The sequence below is a fragment of the Myotis yumanensis genome, unplaced genomic scaffold (genome assembly GCF_028538775.1).
Source record: "Myotis yumanensis isolate MYYU_CA2020_CCGP unplaced genomic scaffold, mMyoYum1.0.hap1 SCAF_22, whole genome shotgun sequence".
Classification (NCBI taxonomy): Eukaryota; Metazoa; Chordata; class Mammalia; order Chiroptera; family Vespertilionidae; genus Myotis; species Myotis yumanensis.
This window is the reverse complement of record NW_027223773.1, coordinates 14270109-14291366: the sequence shown is the minus strand read 5'-3', so window position 1 is coordinate 14291366 and position 21258 is coordinate 14270109. Positions and strand designations below refer to the sequence as shown.

The 21258-nt window shown below is 40.9% G+C and overlaps 1 protein-coding gene across 3 annotated transcripts in view; it reads left to right on the top strand.

Annotated features, from left to right (window-relative positions):
* SMYD3 (SET and MYND domain containing 3) overlaps positions 1-21258 on the top strand; it is a 521599-nt gene that overhangs the window by 49732 nt on the left and 450609 nt on the right. The window contains exon 1 of one of the 3 annotated variants that reach the window (XM_070401163.1): positions 3535-3553. The exons of the other annotated variants lie outside the window; for them this stretch is intronic. The gene's annotated coding sequence lies outside the window, so the exon portion shown is untranslated. Of the gene's footprint in view, positions 1-3534; positions 3554-21258 lie in introns of those variants that run through there. 3 annotated transcript variants of the gene reach the window in all.

The following is a 21258-nucleotide window of genomic DNA, read 5'->3' as shown; positions in this document are numbered from 1 at the left end:
TCAAGTAGATTGAGGTCTGAGGAAATGATTCTATTCTTGTTTGAACTAGCCTGGGAATTTAAACTTTTGAACTTTCTAGACCTGTATCAATGCCCAGATATACATCAAATCTCCAGAGAACCCTCTGATTACCCCCTGAAGGACAAACAAAAGAATGTTCATGTATCTAGATCACCTGACACCCATTATCCAGTCATCTAGAGGATCACCATCTTGGATCAATCCAGAGGCTAAGAATACAGGACCGATTTTTCTCAAAAATGTACTTTTTACTATAAAAACTCTTAGCTTTTCTTCCTTCTTTGGAACACTGGGTATTGCCTAGTTGTGTTTCCAGTTTGCAAACCCTAAGGCCCATGCATAAATCTTGATGCTTTGTAATCTAGATTAATATTAAAAAATAATGGCAAACTTTCTTTATTCCTTCTAGACTTCAACAAAAATGTTTCTAAAATACTTCTAATGTTTCATTGTTTTAGTGTTTCAAACAAAACATTAGCAAGTTATGGGCTGATAAAAATTTTGCATTTTTTCAATTATATTAAAATTATATTAGCAATCCTCTATTGCTATTTTGATAAGGATTAAAGATAAAAAATGGTTTAAAATTTGGTCATATGCTTTCTTGGCATAGATGATCATTAACTTTTTTTTTGACCTGTTTATATGGTTATTTATATTAGTGAACTTCCTAAATTAGAATGAACAGTTTGTGCTCATAGCTTATCTTTCATGTATAGCACTTCTGAGTTCTTTTTGGTATTACTTGTAAAGTTTTTACATTAATATTTATAAGTGAGATCTGACAGTAATTTTTAATGTGTTTTTTGGTGTTTGTGATGCTGTAAATATCTGACAGTTTTCCTTCTTTCTCTGTACCCTAGAAAAGTTTAAATTCTATTATTTCTTCTTTTAAAATTAAAAGAATGTTAAATTAGGAAGGGATCTAAGAACTTTAATCTAGCTATCTTAATTTTATAGGTGGAACAGTGGCTTGTTTATAGCTACTTAGTGGTAGCTACTTGGTTTGGGGAAATAACATTTATTGAGCATTTACTCAGGTGTTTAGAATCAGTATCACACAAAATAAACAATATCATATTTTTGTGTACTCATTAGATGTGAGGTTGCTTATTTGAATATCTAAAGTCAGAATAAAAAATTATGATTTTTAAAAAACAGACTTTTTTGTAAGAGCAGTTGTAGATTCTTAACAAAATTGAGTGGAAAGTAGAGTTCCCATATGTCCCATGCACATGAATAGCCTCATCTACACCCCCCCCCCCCACCAGAGTGGTACGTTTGTCATAATTGGTAAACCTACATTGACACCTCATTATCACCCAAAGTCTGTAGTTTACATTGGGGTTCATTCATGGTATTGGGTTTTGACAAATGTATAATGACGTTTATCCACCAATATAGCATCACACAGAATAGTTTCACTCCTCTAAACGTCCTCTGCTTTGCCTGTTCATCTCTCCTTTCCCAGAACTGTCTCCACAGTTTTGCCTTTTCCAGAATGCCTTGCAGTTGGGATCATATAGTATGTAATCTTTTCAGATTGGCTTCTTTCACTTAGTGACATGCATTTAAAATTTCTCCATGTCTTTTCATGGCTTGATAGCTCATTTTTTAAGTGCTGAACAATATTCCACTGTCAGGATAAAATTCTATTGGCTTTGGATGGCTGAATGTCTTTCCTGAAGATCACGTCTCAGTCTCCTTTTAATCCCAGAATCTAGTCCATCAGCTAATACATTTTTATTGAAAGCCAACAACGTGCTCTGTCACTCTGGTGGTAAGGCAGTGATCGAAACAAGCATGAGCAATGCCTGTCCTCGTGGGACCTGGCACAGTTTCTAGAACCTAACAGGTGCCTGGTGAATGTGTTTGCTCATGCACATCCTTTGGAGATTCTTTGTCTTCTCTAGTTCCCGAACATGGTAATATGCATTTATTTCCACTAGGTGGTGGTAGAGTCATGTCCCCAGAACAGTTTGCACCATAATCGTTTGCTTTTAAAGGTAGTTCTAGTTATAATATGTAAAATTTAAATCTCTTTATGTTAATTTACTAGACTGTAGTCACTGGTTAAAATGAAAACTTTTAGCACATTTTCTAGAATGAATCTTAATGAGTAAAATTTCTCACATTTTTAACTTTGTCTTCCTTTGTTTAAGAATGAAACATTATTGAGATTGGGCTGCTTGTGAGTTGGGTATTTAGAGTTGACTATGATTCCCTTTTTGTCCTGGATATGTCACAATTCAGTGAGGGAGACAGACATGAAGAGAAGTCCAAGACATACAGTGATTTATATGTGTCTTAAGTGTAGCATTTCATGAGTTTTGACAAATGCATACACTTGTGTAACCCAAATCCCCATCAAATATAGATCATTGTCATCTTGGGGTGGCTATTTTTAAGGGCCATGTGCAGGCTGAGTAAGCAGAGGAAGCCAGTTGAGAGAAAAATGGAGATGATTAAGCCAAGCATTTCCTGAGATAGTAACCTGGTTTCTTGAGTTGTTACTTATCAGTTCAAATTTAGTCTGTGTGAATCTATGTTTTGTCCAGGAGATTTTACATGAACTGGTTTTGGTGTTTTTCTGTCACTAGTAGTCAGAACAGTACATCCTTTAATTTCTAAGATGAGGGGCTTGCCTCTGTACTCCTGATAACATAACCTAAAACCATACAGAACAAAAAAATCCCTTCCAAACCTAGTAGTGATAGGTTATTGACTAGCAGGATTAAATGCTTCGGTGCTGGAAACCATAGCCTAGTCAGAGCAGTTAGCTTCACTCACTTTGTGCCAGGCACTGTGCCTCCTTGTGGTCATCACCTCTTCTCAGGGCAGCCCTAAGCTGTAGGTGGCGGTTGTTCCCTCGGCCAAGAACTTCACAGGGAAACTGGTGTTCAAGGAGGTTATAGAACTTGTCTAGGATCATAGAGGCATCAGAATTTGATACCCAGGTTTCTCTGGTTCCAAAGTAGGGTCTCCTTGACCCCTTACTCCAAGCTCTGTGCATTGGCTCTCAAAGTGTGGTCTCAGGAGCAGCAGCATGTTGGCAACGCAAATTGTCAAGCCTCACCCCACACCCAGTGATTCCCGTGGCTCTGATGCACGCCAAGTAGAGAACCACTGCTTAATTCAAGGAATCCTAATGATCACAGGCCACGTAGACTATATTCCCATTTTATACGTCAGAAAATGAGGTTCTGATTGGCAACTTGCTCTGGTAGGTACAGGAAGTGGAAGATACCGGAGTGGAATCCAGGCCAGTCTGACCATAAAACCCATGATCAGATGAACTTTATGTTAGGTGAATTTTAACTCAGTAAAAACCAACCAACCCATCACTACCAATAACCAAACCGTATTGTTTCCCCAGGGCTGACTTAACAAATTAAACTTTGGTGGCTTAAAAGGGAAATTTCTTCCCCCACAGCTCCAGAGGCCAGCAGTCTGAAGTTGAGGTGTTGGCAGGACTTCTGTAAAGGCTGGAGTGGAGAATTCTTCCTCGACTCTTGAACTTCTGGTGACTCCTGTCAGTCCTTGTCATTCTTGCCTTGTAATTGCATGACTCCAGTCTCTGCCTCGGTGGTCACAGGACTTTCTCTCTGTGTGTCGGTGGCTCTGTGTGTCCTCTCTGTGTTCTTTTCCTATAAGGACACCAATCATTGTGTTTAGGGCCCACCTAATCCAGTATGACTTCATCTCAACTAATGACCTTGACCTATTTCCAGATAAGGTCACATTCTGAGTTCCGGGTGGACATGATGTGGCCTACTGTTCGTACTGTTCATACCATAGCACCTTTGTAGAAAACCAGTTGACAATAGAAGAGAGTCTGTTTTTGGATACTGTATTCTACTTCATTGATGTATGTGTGTCTTTATGTCAGTACTATACCGTTTTGATTACTCTAGCGTTATAGTAAGTCTTGAAATCAGGTAATGTGAGTCCCCAACTTTGTTCCTTGTAAAAATTGCTTTAGCTACTTTAGGTCCTTTGCTTTTCCATATAAATTTTAGAATCAGTTTGTCAATTGCTGTAAAACTAACTGCTAGGATTTGGATTTGGATTGCTTTGCATCTGGTGATCAATTTTATTTCTTAATATTAATTGAATTTTCTGATTCATTTATTTAGGTCTATCTTTTGCTAATGTTTCATAAGGGGCTTGAGGTGTTCCTTGGCCTGTGGTTACATAGCTACAATCTCTATCTCCATCTTCCCCTGGCCTTCTCTTCTGTCTGCATCTTTGCCTCTTCTTATAAGGACAGCTGTCACTAGATTTAGGGTTTTCCCAGGTAATCCAGAGTGATCTCATTTTGAGATCCTTAACTTAATTACATCTGCAAATATTCTTTTTCAAATAAGGTCAAATTAATAAGTTCCTGGGGTGAGGACATGTTCACATCTTTTTGAGAGCCATTCAACCTGCTAGAAAAAATGTTACTTTATGGTAAAAATACGAAACAAAAGCAAGCTATATTTACATACTCATACTGAGTATCTGAGTATGTTAGGATCCCTTCTTCTCTGATCTCATCTCCTACAACTGTCTTCACCTCACTGGACTCCAGCCACATTGCTTTGTTGCTGTTGATTAAACCCTCCAAGCAGTCTCGGCCCTCTTCCCATTGCCTGGGTCTCACCTTCCAGATGCTATAAGCTCTCCCTCAGATTCATTTGGGTCTCTGCCCAATGTCATCATATCGGACGGCTTTCTCTACCCTGTCTAAAATATCAACTCTATCGTTCTACATCCTCTACACTGCTTTCTTTTTCTTCTGAGCACTTACCACCATCTGATATATTTCATAATTAACCCTCTGTCTATTGTTTGTCTCTAGAAATTGTAAAGTAATCCCCATAATAGTAGGGACTCTGTTGTTCATTAATATATTCCCAACACCTAAAAAAGCACCTGACACATGTTAAATACTTAGCACATTTTTTTTGAATTTATTAAATGAATGAGTTGGCGATTTTCTTCAGTAGAGAAGTACCCTTTAACAAAGGAGAGGACTTTAAAAAATGACTTTTTAAAGAAGCTCCTAATTATTACATTTGGGACAATTTGAGTATTAAGAAAGAATAATAACTCTAATCGATTGAAACATTTTGAATAAGTAAAAATTCATTAGTCCATTGTAAAGGGTAGTGGGGCAGGGGAAGGGGGAGGAGAGAGAAAAACAGCAAAGCTCTGCCTTATAGAAGAACTGGTGGCCTGGTGCACGAATTTGTGCACATTGAAAGGAAATTAATTAGAAGAAATATTTTAATATCGCTATTTGCCCTTTCTCTATAATAGAAGTTGCAACCAAATTCACAATCGACAATGACAGATGGAAACACACATGTGCGATTGGTGCCAGTGAGAGCTTTGTATGTATCACGTATGCGCAAGTCAACTTAGCCTTTCATAGATATTGAACAAACTTGCTTAATTAGACCTGCTTTCTGATGAAGCTAAACGTTTTCCAGCCCAGTGAAGCACCCCAACTTCTCTTTCAGGTAATTGTCAGCAATACAGCAGTAAATATCAACATGAAGCAGATTATTATTGTAGATCACACAGGGAGAACAAAGGGTAAAATATTTAACTGCAGCAGTGTTTGACTATATTCTGTGCAGTGAGAAAACCTGAAGTCATTTTCTTTTTTCTTTTTAAATATATTTTATTGATTTTTTACAGAGAGGAGGGGAGAAGGATAGAGAGTTAGAAACATCTATGAGAGAGGAACATCGATCAGCTGCCTCCTGCACACCCCCCACCGGGGATGTGCCTGCAACCAAGATACATGCCCTTGACCGGAATCGAACCTGGGACCCTTCAGTCCGCAGGCCGACGCTCTATCCACTGAGCCAAACAGGTCAGGGCCTGAAGTCATTTTCAAGGTCCACCATTTCTTACTTCTTTTCAGTTGGGTCAAGTTTCTAAACTTTCTAAATCTCCATTTTCTGGCTAATGAAAAGAAAATAGGATTCCACCAAGTCTCCTATCTACCTACTCTAGGACTTCTGTGAGGATCAAATGAGATGAGGCACGGGAAAACACTTCACAGACATTTGGTTATAGTGTAAAGTGTTTCCACCTGGCTATAAAACAAGTTGTATTCCTGGGCTGCAGAAACTGCAAGGAGGGTAGTCGCTAGGGAGAGGAAGCCGGGCATTGCTATGTGACATCATTACCTGGTACCCATAGCGACTGTTTCTAGGCTGGGCTGGGCTGGGCTGTGGACCGCATTTTGTGCCATGGGGTCTTGGCAGTGTTTGCTGCGATTTGGTGGGGTGTCACTCAGGGGTGGTGGCGGGGCCTATGTCCCACTTGGGGGAAGCTGAGTGTTCTTTTTGGGCGCCAGATCTGTGGTGCCATTTCTCTGTGTGCATTATAGCAGCTCCTGCATAGAGTGTCTGCCCCCTGGTGGTCAGTGCATGTCATAGCAATGGGTCGGAAGGTGGGAAGGACACTTAGCTTATTAGCCTTTTATATGGATAGATTAGAGGCCTGATGCACAAAATTCATGCACGAATGCGGTCCCTAGGCCTGACCGGTGATCAAAGCACCAGTGTCTGGCATGGAAGGGCAGGTCCCAGCTGACCTTTGGGCCCTGGGCAGCACCTGGGCCCCCAGGCCCCCGTGCGCCCCCTCCTGCTTGAGTTATTGAGCCCCCACCTGGCTCCCCCAGCGCCTGGGAGCTGGGCGGCAGCCCCGCCCCCTACCGCCGGTCACTGTCTGTAGGGCAATCGGCAGGGTGATTGGGCCCTACCAAGTTCCCTCAGCACCTGGGAGCCAGGCGGCGACCCCACCCCCCTGCCGCCACTGGTTGCCATCTGTGGGGTGATCAGTGGGGTAATTGGGCCCCTGCCCAGCTCCCTCAGTGCCTGGGAGCCAGGCGGTGGCCCTGTCTCCCCCCCCCCCCCCCCCCCAACGCTGCTGGTTGCCGTCTGTGGGGTGATTGGCGGGACGATTAGGCCCCACTTACGCCCGCCTTGGCCTGGCGTTGCCTGCTCACTTGCTCCACCATCCCGCTGCGGTCCTGCTCTCGTTGGGGCCCATTGGGGCTGGCAGCGCCTCCACGGCCACTCGCTGCCAGTGCTGTGTCGCCAATACCTGTCATGTTCCGCGCTGCCCCGTGGTGGTCAGCACACGTCATAGCGAGTGGTCGAACTCCTGGTTGAATTCCTGGTTGAGGGGACAGTTTGCATATTAGGCTTTTATTATATAGGGTGCCTTCTAATAGGTATAGACCAGCGATTTTCAATCGGTGTGCTGCAGGAATTTTTAAAACAAATGTCTGACTGTTTAGTCAGTAGTACTGACCTCTCTTCCCTTAGATTGTCAAATGAAAAATGACAACAGCCAACTATAGTTGTCCATTGTAACTGAATAATAAAATTATACCTATTTTTTTTGTCAGATCAGCAAAAATTATATTTTTTGGTGTGCCACAGAATTTTAGTAATTAATTTGTGTGTTGTGAGAGGAAAAAGATTGAAAATCGCTGGTATAGATGAATGATAGAAAATCACCATTTTGAAGTGTTCTCGCAAAAATGTTTAACTTGAATGTAATCGAGCCTGTACCAAACTTCAAGGTTTTAGGAAACACGGCAGGTAGACAGACAAGGTAAATGGCCCCTAGAGGTAAACAGTCACATAAGTTCAAAACGCTGATATTTAATAAGGCAATTTTCTGGGGCTTCTTAAAAAGCCATTGGTTTACGAGGGAAGAGAGAGAAAGCGGGGCGGGGGGGGGGGGGCACAATTCTCTAGTCTGGAGGAGACTAAGGAGATTTAATTACCAGTTGTGATGTATGAATTTAGATTGGATTCAGGTTGAAGGGAGAATTTATAACAAACATTCTTTCACCAACTGGAGATATTTGAACACAGACCGGATACTAGAGAATAGTATGTAATTATTGTTTATTTTATTGGGTGGGGTAATAGTGTGATCATATAAGAGATGTTATTTTTAGGAATCACATCTGAAGGCTTTAGGGATGAATTATGATTTCTGCAACTTTCAAATGAATGAGAAAAAGAACATACATGTGTATGCATCTGTAGAGAGGTGAAGCAGACATGGCAAATTGTTAACAAATGTTGAATCTGGGGGGAAGGCTATATTTATGATCATTGTATTTCCCCCCTCAACTTTCTTATTTGAAAAAAGTGGGATGAAAACAGCTTTCTTAAAAAGCTGGGTGTGAAAGAGTAGATCAATAATGCAAGTGATGATTACATGGCAGTTAATTCCAGGAGGAGACGAGGCTGCCTTGAACTGGGAAAGGACATTGAGTGAAGAACTGACTGAGCATGAAGCTGACCTGTCCACTGTGATTTATGATGTGTACGTGTCCTTCTAGCTCTCCTTTGGTGGTGGGTATCTCTGTAAACGATAAGGTTGAAAATAAATATCGGAACGAATCATCCTTGTATTGGGAGAATCCATCTTAAAAGACAGATGAACAACTTCTGGTATGTGGCCTGTGAGTTGGCCAGGCACACATGCGTGTTCTCTCTCTCTCTCTCTCTCTCTCTCTCTCTCTCTCTCTCTCTCGTATTATGGGAGAAACTATATGGGGGGGGGGGAGGTTAGGTTTGTTTTCAAATAGCAAACATTTCTAGTATTTCCCTCTTGTCATAAGCCTGAAAATTTCCTCTGGCTTTTATAACCAATAATTTTTCTGTTTTGATTCAGTCAGTATTTGTATTATAGTATTGATTTTACAAATATTCTTTTTTCATACTGCATTTTGTTAGTTGACATTAAGAAAGTTAATAGGACCAAAAAAGGGTAGTGCACACTCTAATTTATTTAATCACCCACCCAGTTTTTCAAAAAAACCAAAAAACATCACACATTATCTGACAAATCTGGTTTCCAAAGTACTAGTATATGTTATCATGATAATGCATTTAATACTTTAATTTTCATTTATAGGATTTGGAATTGCTTCTTGAAAGCTATTTAGCTTAAAGTATAGAACTTGTTCTAAGTTATGATAAAATTAGCTAGGATGCCATTTCTAAATTACTGGGTTACTGCAGAAATAGAAAGTTCCTTTTAATAATGCAGTGTGATCAGATGCTTCAACTTACAGAGGTTCATAAAATTTATCCCCATATGGTACCAATCTAAATCATAGATAAGTTATAATTGAAGTTTTAGAAATGGAACTTCTCATAGCCAGCGCTCTTATTACAAGCTCAAAGAGCCAGCTTCATTGGGTTTAGAAAAACAGTGCCTCTTAGATAATATCTCAAATGTGAAAGTTCCATTTACTAAAGATTAGTACATTTTCTCTCCCAGATAAAAGAATTTATTAGATAATATAGCCTTTTAATTTTTTGACAATCTTTGAAGGATTATGTTGTTTGTATATAATCGATTGTCACACCTTTTATTATGTAGATAAAATTATTCCTAGAGTTGTCTTTTGTACAAATGAGGAAACACATTATCTTGTGGGTGTAGTAGTGTTGCGATGCCTTGATTCTCTGCTTACTTGCTATTTGCTATGTGTAGTGGGTGATGCACTCTGTTTCGTAGTTTGTCCAGTAGAAAAATAGGCCATGATTTTGGGCTCTGCCTCCACAAAAGCATTGGGAGAACATAGAACCCTCTTCAGTATCTCAGTATTTGGTCTTTGTTTTTAAGAAGCAGTTGGTATAATTATATCCTGAATCTTATGATTTACCTTAGCAAATGGGGAGGTAAAGATAAATTAGACCAGTTCTAGCAAAATTTAAAAGTATGAAATGGAATTAACTGCTCATGATCTTTAATGAACTTGATCTGTGGGACAATTCATTGGTTATGTGTTCATGTGTTGTTCAATTTTAGCATGTCTGGTGATGCCTTTTAAAAATATGTTTTTATTGATTTTATAGAGAGAGGAAGGGAGAGGGAGAGAGAGATAGAAACATTGATGAGAGAGAATCATTGATTGGCTGCCTCCTGCACACCCCCTACTGGTGATGGAGCCTGAAACCCAGGCATGTGCCCTGACCAGGATTAAAACCAGAGACCTCTTGGTGCCTGGAACAGTGCTAAGCCAACTGAGCCACACTGGCCAGGCATGCCTTACACTTTTATGAGTCATTAAGTTAATTCCTGCATTTCCAGAATTTTTGGGTATCCACTCAAAGGCAAAGCTCCAGGCCCATTTTAGAAGTGAGAATGTTTGCAGAATGAAGTCTAGGTCATTCAAGCAAATTAAGTTCTTGTCTGCACTAAGCTCTCCCTGACAAATGACTGGAAGTCCCCCCATTCTTGCACAAATTAAATTCCTACTCTCTTGGTTTGCAAAAGACTACGTCTTAACACCTGTAGGGGTTTTCTAACTCAGCTCTCTTCAGTTCATTTTCTTTGTTGGTAACTCTGTCATATGCTGTGACTCTGGGTACCTTAAACACAATTTGAAATTCAGATAAAGATTTGAGAGTGGCTTTAAAAATAGCAGAATCTTATTGGTGCTGTTTATCCCTTAGGGTAATAGTGAGAAGGGAACATTCTTATGTTCTCCCTAAACTGTTCTCTGGTTGCAGTTAGATTCATGGAAGGCAATTTTAGAGACATGGGACAAGCCTGTAATTGAAAATAATGTCTCCATTTTGTCTGACTTGACTTGTTGCTGTTAACAATCCTCTTCTTACTCACAGCTCAAACTGCTGGCTGTTAGCATTTACTGAGTGTTAACTGCATGCTAGGTTTTGTGCTAAGTGCCTCATGTTATCTTATGTATAATCCACATAACAATTCAGTGAAGCACAGTTACTTACAACATTTTCATATCGTCGTCTTCGTCGTCGTCGTCGTCGTCGTCGTCGTCATCATCATCATCATCATCATATCATCACATCATCACATTCACTCCTGCCTTGTAGATGAGGACACTGAGCCTTAAAGAGATAAAGGACTTGTCATATATGGCCTTTTAAAAAATGTTTAGGAACATTCCTTCCTTACCCAATTTGTTGAGCATTTTTTATATGAGTGGATGTTCAATCTTATCAAATGCATATTCTGCACCTATTATTTTCCATTTACTATGATGTATCACATTAATTGATAAGTGTAGGTTGAACTCAATGATGAAAGGATGAAAGCTTTTCCTCTAAGATCAGGAACAAGAAAATGCTCATTCTCACCACTAATATTTAACATAGTATTACAAGTCCTCGCCAGAGCAATCAGGCAAGAAAAGAATAAAGGCTTATGAACCACAGAGGAGGAAGTTAAAATTGTCCCTGTTTGCAGATGAATGATCGTATTTCTATATAGAAAAATACTGAAGACTCTACTAAAAAACTGTTAGAATTAATAAACGGATTCAGTAGGGTTGCAGGGCACAAAATCTAATCCAATGTGTAGCATGATGACTATAGTTAACAGTACTGTATCATATATTTGAAAGTTACTAAGAGAGTAGATCTATTGTTGTAAAAGTTATTTTTGGGGAGAGAGAGAGGGAGAGGAAGAGATTGAGAGAAATATTGATGTGAGAGCGAAACATTGATTGCTGCCCTCTGCAGGCCCCTACCAGGGATTGATCCCGAAAACCCTGGCATATGCCCTGACCAGGAATAGAGTCTGCAACCTTTCAGTACAAGGGATGACGCCCAACCAACTGAGCACATGGGCCAGGGCCTAAGAGAGTAGATCTTAAAAGTATTCACCATACACACTAAAATTGTCACTATGTGAGGTGATGGATGTGTTAACCAGCCTTATTGTGGCAATCATTTCCCAATATGTACACATATTAAGTCATTATGTTGTATACCTTAAACTTATACAATGTTATATGTCAATTGTATCTCAGTAAAAATGACCACAAGGAGATAAAGGACTTTTTTCAGGGTCACCTGGTTCCTAAGTGGTGGAGCTAGAATCTGAACCCTTGGCTTCCTGGCTCCAGAGCCCATGCTCTGCAGGCCCTGGTTGAACTTACAGATCCCAGAGCTTTCACCATGTTGCCCTCTATCTTGATTCCTCTTCGATGCTTAGGACATGAGGATTGACAGGTCTTGCAGTGGGTGCCTGGCTTTCCATTTTGACTTCAGCTCTGGAGCTCTTTCTTAGATTTGTAGTCTTCATACTGGAACATGTGCATGCCTGAGGTTTCATGCAAACTTTCCAGGGATTTTGCATGCAAAGATAGCTTTAATGGTATTCAGATGGTCAGTGTCCATATTTACTTTCCTGAAATTGGTTGTCTGAGAGCGCTTGCAGCTGATTCTCCTTTCCTACCTTTTCATTCACAAATTGCTTTTCTCCCCTTTGGCCACAGTCAGTCCTGGTTCTCACCTTGCATGAGTCTTTCAATCTTTGCCTCAGGGAGTAAAACCTCTGTCTGGTTTACCCTGTAAAGGAATCATTTAAGAATTCTTAGCTCCTGAGTGAGGATTTGTAAACAATGAAACACAGAGAGCTTTGGTCAGGATCCTAGATGGGGCAGAGCCTTACTTCATGTTGGTAACAAATAGAATTGGACTGGATTGTTGGGTGTATAAGGAGGCTTATAGGAAAGGCAGATTAGCACATTTATTTGAATTGAAAAATGAAGTCAGGCTTTTTTTGACAGAAAGTAAGTTTGATTTGGTTTATTGATTTGACAGTGAGGACAGGCTAGGAATTAGATTGTTTGGTGCACATATTTCATTACATAAATGAATGAAGTCTACAGCTTCCAGGGTTGCAGCAATAATATATTTAAGATGCATATAAAATGTGGTATTTATTCGTGTGTGTGTGAATACACTAAAATATTATTCAGCATGAAAAAGAAAGAAATTCTGCCATTTGAGACTACATTGAACCTGGAGATCATTATGCTAAATCAAATAAGCCAGAGAGAGAAAGACAAATACTGTATGGTACCATTCATGTGTGACATCTAAGTCCATAAACTCATAAAACCAGGGGTAGAATGGTACCAGTAGTTTCCAGGGGCTGAGGGGTGGAGGAAAGGGGGAGATATTGGGGTTAACATTTTCAGTTATAAGAAGAACTAGTGGCCTGGTGCATGGATTCTGCCCATTGAAAGGAAATTAATTAGAAGAAATACTTTAATATTGCTATTTGCCCTTTCTCTATAATAGAAATGTTAAAGATGAAAGAAAATTAGTAAAATGTATATGAAAATAACATATAAATTGATTAATAAATAAACAATAACAACAACAAAGACATGAAATAAAAACAACAAAAACATGATATAAAAATAACAAAAACATGATATTAAAACATTGATAAAAACAACGACTGATAAATTGATTAAACTTATTCTAATATCTCCCTGTATACCACATTAAGAGTAAAAACACTTTCAGAGTGCTTGACTAATTTCCCTTGTGATGAAGTATTTTCAACTTTAACTTTAATGTCACACGCTCTTCATATTCGAGAGAAAGCAACATATAACTTGACCATGTCCGAAAATGGGTTCAGGTAGGAATATTCCTACTCTGTCTAGATTGGCACTAGTGAGAGCTTTGCGCATGCTTATTTTTAAATTGCCAGTGCATGTTATATGTACTGGTCAGTCAGTCATTTGTATGGTCAGACGGACGTATGGTCGGTCACTTAGCCATATATATATATATATATATATATATATATATATATATATATATATATTTTGAGGTGACTATAGTTACTAATACTGTATTGTAGAGAGTAGATCTTAAATGTTCTCATCACAAAAAAGAAGATAACTATGTGAGGAAATGCATGTGCTTAATTAGCTTTGTTGAGGTAATTATTTCACAATGTAAAAATATATTAAATCATGTTGTAGGGCCTGAACATACAGTTTTATTTGTGAATTATGCTTTAATAAAGTTGGAAAAATAATATACATAAATATTATGCTGAAAATCATATCCTCTGCCTCCACTAAACTTAAGGTGTCAACCTAAAATGTCAGAAGAGTGCGAGATTGTTTGAGGAGGTGCAGAGGCAAATTGAAGCACATGGTGTTGGATCGTTGTGCCCATCTTACCCCCACACCAGCCTAACCCCCCCTTGCCCGAAGCTGCCTAGAATCCCTGTTTGAGAAAGGAGTTAGGACTTATTTCTTCCAAGTGTTTTAAAATTAGATTATTTACTTGAAACACTGCCTTTAATGTTACATGTGTGCTGATTCTATAGGAGACTATTGCTGTTTGAGGAGTTATGGCAGGGGTGGGCAAACTTTTTGACTCGAGGGCCACAATGGGTTCTTAAACTGGACCGGAGGGCCGGAACAAAAGCATGGATGGAGTGTTTGTGTGAACTAATATAAATTCAAAGTAAACATCATTACATAAAAGGGTACAGTCTTTTTTTTTTTTTAGTTTTATTCATTTCAAACGGGCTGGATCCGGCCCATGGGCCGTAGTTTGCCCACGGCTGAGTTATGGTCTAGAGCTTTGTAAGTAGATTCAGATTCAACTAATGCAGTGGTTCTCAACCTTCTGGCCCTTTAAATACAGTTCCTCATGTTGTGACCCAACCATAAAATTATTTTCGTTGCTACTTCATAACTGTAATGTTGCTACTGTTAGGAATCATAATGTAAATACCTGATATGCAGGATGGTCTTAGGCGACCCCTGTGAAAGGGTCGTTCGACCGCCAAAGGGTCGGGACCCACAGGTTGAGAACCGCTGAACTAATGTTTATTGATGTCTGACTGTATATTAAGTTCCATTGGAGAAGTTGGTGAATATTATACTACTAGAGGCCCGGTGCAGGAAATTTGTGCATGGGTGGGGTCCCTAGGCCTGGCCGGCGATCAGGGCCGATTGGGGCCTTCTGGCTGCCGGCCGGAGCCTTCCTGCCTGCCAGCTGCCAGCTGCTGGCCGGGGCCTGCTGGATGGGGGGAAGGACCAGGGAAGGTTGGCCGGCCATGGGAGGTTGGCTGTGGAAGCGCAGTGACCACCAGGGGACAGCTCCTGCATTGAGTGTCTGCCCCCTAGTGGTCTGTGCGTGTCATAACGACCAGTCATTCCGGCGTTCCGGTCGCTTAGGCTTTTATATATATACTAGAGGCCCGGTGCACAAAAATTTGTGCACTTGGGAGGGTCCCTCAGCCCGGCCTGTGCCCTCTCCCAGTCTGGGACCCCTCGGGGGATGACCACCTGCTGGCTTAGGCCAGTTCCCTGGGGGATTGGGCCTAAGCTGGTAGTCAGACATCCCTCTGGCAGCCCGGGAGCCCTCGGAGGATGTCCACTTGCCAACAGTAGCAGGCCTAGCTGCAGTTGGACATCCTTAGTGCTGCTGAGGAGGCGGGAGAGGCTCCCACCACCACCGCTGTACTGGTAGCCGTCAGCCTGGCTTGTGGCTGAGCAGAGCTCCCCCTGTGGGATTACACTGACCACCAGGGGGCAGCTCCTGCATTGAGTGTCTGTCCCCTGGTGGTCAGTGTGTGTCATAGTGACCAGTGATTCCCAGTCGCTCTGCAGTTAGGATCAATTTGCATATTACCCGTTTATTATATAGGATATACTAGAGGCCTGGTGCATGAAATTTGTGCACGTGGGGGGTGTCCCTTCAGCCTGGCCAGTGCCCTCTCGCAATCCGGGACCCTTTGGGTAGGGTGCCTAGGCCTGGCCAGCAATTGGCCTATCGGGGCCTTCCTTCCCCCGGCGTTGGCCGCTGGCCCCACCCCTGCCACTGCCACTGCTTGCCATCTGTGGGGTGTGATTGCTTGGCTGGCCTGGGCCCCTCTCTGTGGAGTGATCTCTGGCCGGCCCTGCACACCCCACAGTGTCACTGGCTGGTGGCTGGGGAGTCCCTCTGTGGGATGATCGATTGTGGGGCCCCCAGATTGATCGCCCTGCAGAGGGAGGCCCTGCCTACCCCCCGCAGTGATGCCAGCCTGGTAGCCTAGACCTCCCTCTTTGGGGCAGTCAATCGCGGGGCTCCACGATCAATGGCCACGCAGAGGGAGGCCTGGGCCTCCCTCTTTGGGGTGATCGTGGAGCCTCCCCCACATTGATCACCCTGCTGGCTGGTGGTCTGGGCCTCCCTCTTTGGGGCGATCGATTGTGGAGCCCTCTCTCTGTGGGGCGATGGTGGGACAACCCGACCAATCGCATTGCACCCGCCTTGGCTGGCCTGGCGCCAGTGTGTGTCCTAGTGTGGTTGTCCGGAAGGTCGTCCGGACAGTCATTCTGTTATTCTGTCATTTGGTCGATTTGCATATTACACTTTTATTATTATAGATAGATACTTTAGTAGATGGAGAAATGTCCAATTGGAGGACAAATACTTAAAGGTATTAGTGATGCCCAAAGGTATTAAAGAGTTAGCATTTACTATAATCTTATTCCTCAGTGAAACCAGTGAAATTGATTGGTAAATAAGAGGGAGCGAGCAGATTAGAGGAAGTTATGCCAAAATATGTGTATGTGAACCACCATTTCAATGCAAGACGTGAGAGAGTAAAAAACCAAAAAAAACTGTAAGGGAATACACAAAACCCAAAATAGACAGAGCTGCCACACATTTTTTATTTAAATAAGAACATTTAGTACAGTAGAGCTTCAGTTCTGAAGCCAGGTCCGTGGAGCATTTGTGTGGCAAGAATCCTGGGAGGTAGAGAAGGCATCTGAGGTTGGTTGGGTGGGTGTAACGGTCAGGTTCAGGGAGTCGGGGAATGAGCTTTCCTTCCCAAGGCGTTAGCTTCCTGCCTGGGTTTATCTCCCATGATCATCCGTCCATACCTGCTTCATCTCACAAAAGCTTTGAGTTTGCCTTAATGGCTCTGCTTCACCAGTGAGCTTTTGCATGTCTTCATGAGGAAGCTGTGAACCTCTGGTCTTGTTCAATCCCCAGTTCAAAACATTGTTTTAACTTAACCTCCAACTGATCTTCATTCAGTTCCATATCAGTACATTATTCTCTTACTTCGTGCATTTCTCATTTTCTGTGACCACTTTTACTCTTTTTACTTCTTTTCACTAAACCTTTTAAATAGTCTCACTGAAAAATTTTCCTTAAGGGTCCATTATTTTTGTCGCCTGTGCTCTAGCTCTAATGGATTAGTGCATTACCCTCCTTGCCTGAGGAAAGGGTACTTCACTGTATGACACAAATACCACCTCCACTGAGTTCCCACAGCACTTATGTATTATGGCACTTATCATCTAATAGAGTACATGGTGGTGTATACGTTGGATTCCTCAGCTAAGTTTTGGGAGCCTGAGACTCTTCAGTGCTTTCCATAGAGCCTATCACATGGTAGGCATTTCATGCTGGTTAACTGAATGATGGGCATCCGAACATCAAAGACAGTAAAGAGAAAGAAATGAAAAAACACCTAATGATAGTATCAGCTAACATTTATAGAATGTTTATTATGTACTGTGGTAAGTGCTTTGTGTGTACTAACTCAGGAATCCTCACCCAAGCTATGAATTACTTCTCAAATTTTATTTCATAGCTTAAAGTCAAGTGAGAGTGGCTTGGAAACTCAGCTTTAGTTGATTCTTAAGTGAAAATACAGTTAGCTTCTGTAGTCTATTTGACCCACCCTAGGTGGCATTATAGCATAAGGGTTAAGCCTATGGGCAGACCATGACTTTGCCCTGCAGGTGAAGTGACCTTGAAACATATTTTGGTACTTTAATAAAGTAAAAGTCCATGAATGAGATTTAAGAAAGAACCACTTAGAACGAAGTTTACTTCCAATGATTACTCTCTACAAGTCTCTCTAGTGAACTCTTGCAGTGTCTTGGAGGAAATGTTCCTTCTCATTTATCTAGACTAGGTATGTGCTTATGAATGGCAGGTCAAGGGGAGAGACACAAGCAGTGGTTCTCAACCTTCCTAATGCCGCGACCCTTTAATACAGTTCCTCATGTTGTGGTGACCCCCAACCATAAAATTATTTTCGTTGCTACTTCATAACTGTAATTTTGCTACTGTTATGAATTGTAATGTAAATATCTGATATGCTATATGTGTTTTCCGATGGTCGCGACCCACAGGTTGAGAACCTCTGGAAGGGCTACCTGTAATTTGCTTCTGCCTAATCTGACCAGATTGGAGGACCAGGTCTCTTCCAGAGACAGATGTGCATAATTCCCAAAGGCCTTCAGCCAGGCAACAGGCATAGATAGCCTCACACCCTGGGCACCGGGGTATTGTTCCCCTCACAGAGGGACTTCTCCGTCTCTCAGGAAAACACAAAGGAAGGGGGATGCCGGCACATTGAGGAGGATGGTCGCCGATGGAAGCTCCAGCCCTGTAACTACGAAAGGGGGTTTGTGAACGGTTTCTCTGAAAGCTGCCGCTTGTTTGAATTACCCCTCTGCTCCTCTATAGCAGAGAAAAACGAGACTTTCCCTTTAGTCACATCAAAGTCAAGATTTTTGACTTGTATATGTTTGTATACTTCTTTTAATTTAGTTTTTCTCCCCCCAAACTCTTTTTTTTATAGACATGTACTTGTTGATTTGAGGAGAGAGATCCTACACCATTAGGTTCTGCCTGAAAAAGGCTTCTATAAATTTGACTTTGTAATTTTTTAAAAAAGTACTACTGTGATTATTTGGCAGTGACCCTAAGTATCATTAAACTAGAGGCCCGATGCACGAAAATTTGTGCAAGAGTAGGCCTTCCTTCCCCTGGCTGCCAGCACTGGCTTGCCTCCGGCACCTGGGACCCGCACTGGCTTCCCTTGGGCTGCCTGCAGGCACCTGGGATCTGCGCTGGCTTCCCTCTGGCCCCAGGTTCATCAGGAAGGATGTCCAGTCTAATTAGCATATTGCCCTTTTATTATTATAGATATTAACACTAGTCTGTTCATTAGTATAATGAGTGTGAGGATGAAAGAATTTATGGAAAGTGCTAAGTCTAGTGTTTGTGGTAGATATGTGGTAGGTATCTTTTAATGTGTTTATTTTTAATGCAATTTAGTGATATGGGGGCAAATAATCCTATTGAGTGATAAAAGTCAATTAATTACAAAATGGTATCCCAGGTCTTGAAAAATCAAACGGCATATATATTTTGTGTGGGTATCGATTTAACAAAGGTTTGTGTGATGGTATCATTTTCTTGTCTCCCCGCTTTCCTGTTATTTTACAATTTAAAAAATCCTCACAAACATGACTGTTCTCTGAGTGACAGCTTTTTTATTTATTTTTTCTTACTGAATGCTGTTGAAAACCGTCATAACTGTCTGGAGAAATAATGTTTAACATTTTTCACCCAGAGGGTGAATTGAGGACCCCCTCCCAGCCCCCAGTTGCTGTGGGATAGGATCTGTTTGCTTTGCAGGGTATGTGTGGGTGACATTGTGTTTGGTGCACTGATTATACTGGTGGAAAAATGCAGAAATATAGGATGGCTGATCATCATAAACCTCTCTCAAAAAATTATTTTGACTTTTTGAAAAAAATTTAAATTAGGTTTTTACCTGTCTGAGGTAATATTAAATGATCTGTCAATCAAATTTTTATTTCTTAGGTGTTACATTTGGGTTAAAAGAAGATAAAACCCTGACTGATCTTATGGTGGTAAAATTTCTATCAAAGTTTAACATAAAAAGCAGAAAGTAGTAATCACTATTTCCATGTAAAGATATTAAACACTTTAAAATATGTAACATAGCCGCTTCATTTCCAGCATTTGTTAGTGTATCTTCGATAGAATACAAACTGGACTCAGTAGTAACAGTGGGAAAATATGCATTGGTGCTAGAATAACTTAAAAAGAACGTGTATGGAGATATTAAATTTAAGGTAAAAGTTAACCTTTTTTTGGTAATCCTCACCTGAGAATATGTTCCTCATTGATTTCTAGAGAGAGTGGAAGGGAGGGAGAAGGGGAGAGAGAGAAACATTGCCCAGGCACGTGCCCTTGACCAGGAATCGAACCTGCGACCCCCCAGAAGCTGGTAGGGCTAACATTTTTCTTTTTATTTCCATAATATAATTCAAGAAATGGTAGTTGTGGACTCTGAGACTATAAACATGATAAATATGCTGGAAGTACTAAAGAAGTTTGATTTCTTAAGCAGGTTACATATATTCTGTATATCAGTAAACACTTTCTTCATAATTAGATCATTTGGGTGAACTGAAGTTTTTCCTAGGGTAATTATAAATTCCAAATTAGCAGAACTGGAGAAGTGACATGTTCTTAGACCTAGGATATGCCAGACCTGTGACTTCCTATTCAGACCATACCTAGCTGGCTGTCTATCTTTAGATGCAAGGTGTGGTGGTAATGACAGTGGCCTGGAAGTCACAACGCTCTAGGCTGCCTGTAGCACTAACCTCTCCTATGTAACCAGACAATTTTGATTTCTTCTTTTTTTCTTTTTAAAGTTGTGATAAAATACATATAACCTCAAATTTATCATCTTAACAAATTTTAAGCATATAGTTCAGTGGCATTTAGTACATTCACATTGTGCAACCATCACCACCATCCATTTGAGTTGTTTTCATTTTGCAAATCTGAAACTTTGTATTTTTTAAAAATAACTGCACACCCTTTTCTGTCTTTGTCTCTATGAAGTTGACTACTCTAGGTGCCTCTTGTAAACGGAATCATACAGAATTTTTTTGTGTGATTGTCTTTTTCCCCTTACTGTGATGTCTCAAGGTTCATCCCTGTTGTAGCATGTGTCATAATTTCCTTCTTTTATAATGAATAATATACATTATATATACAAACATTTTGTTTATCCACTCATTTGTAGATGGACACTTGGATTGCCTTTACCATTTGGGTATTGCGTATAGTACAGCTATGAACATGGGTGTATAAATATCTGTTCAAGACGCTGCTTTAAATTACTTCGTTAATATGTTCAGAAATGTAATTTCTGGATCATGTGGTAGTTCTGTTTTTAAGTTTTTGAAGACCTGCCTTACTGTTTTCCAAAGTGTCTGTACCAATTTACTCTCCCACCAACGTCCGAAAGAGTTCCAGTTTCTCCACATCCTTGTTAATGCTTGTTATTTTCTGTTGTTTTATTTAAACAAACAAACAGAAAATGGTTGCATGCATGTGTGATGGTCCGTGTACATTTTTATGTGTATGTCTTGTTTCAGATTTTTTGGGTCCTCTGAATGAACTAGTCCAGTGTTTCCTAACCTTGCTCTGAACCCTTAGGCTTCCCTGTGGAAGGACTCCTTGCCCCAGACCTATTGGGTCAGAGTCACCAGGCCTGGAGTCCATGCATTTGACAAGCACTTGAATGCGTGTGGTGATTTGATCCTCATAACCAGGC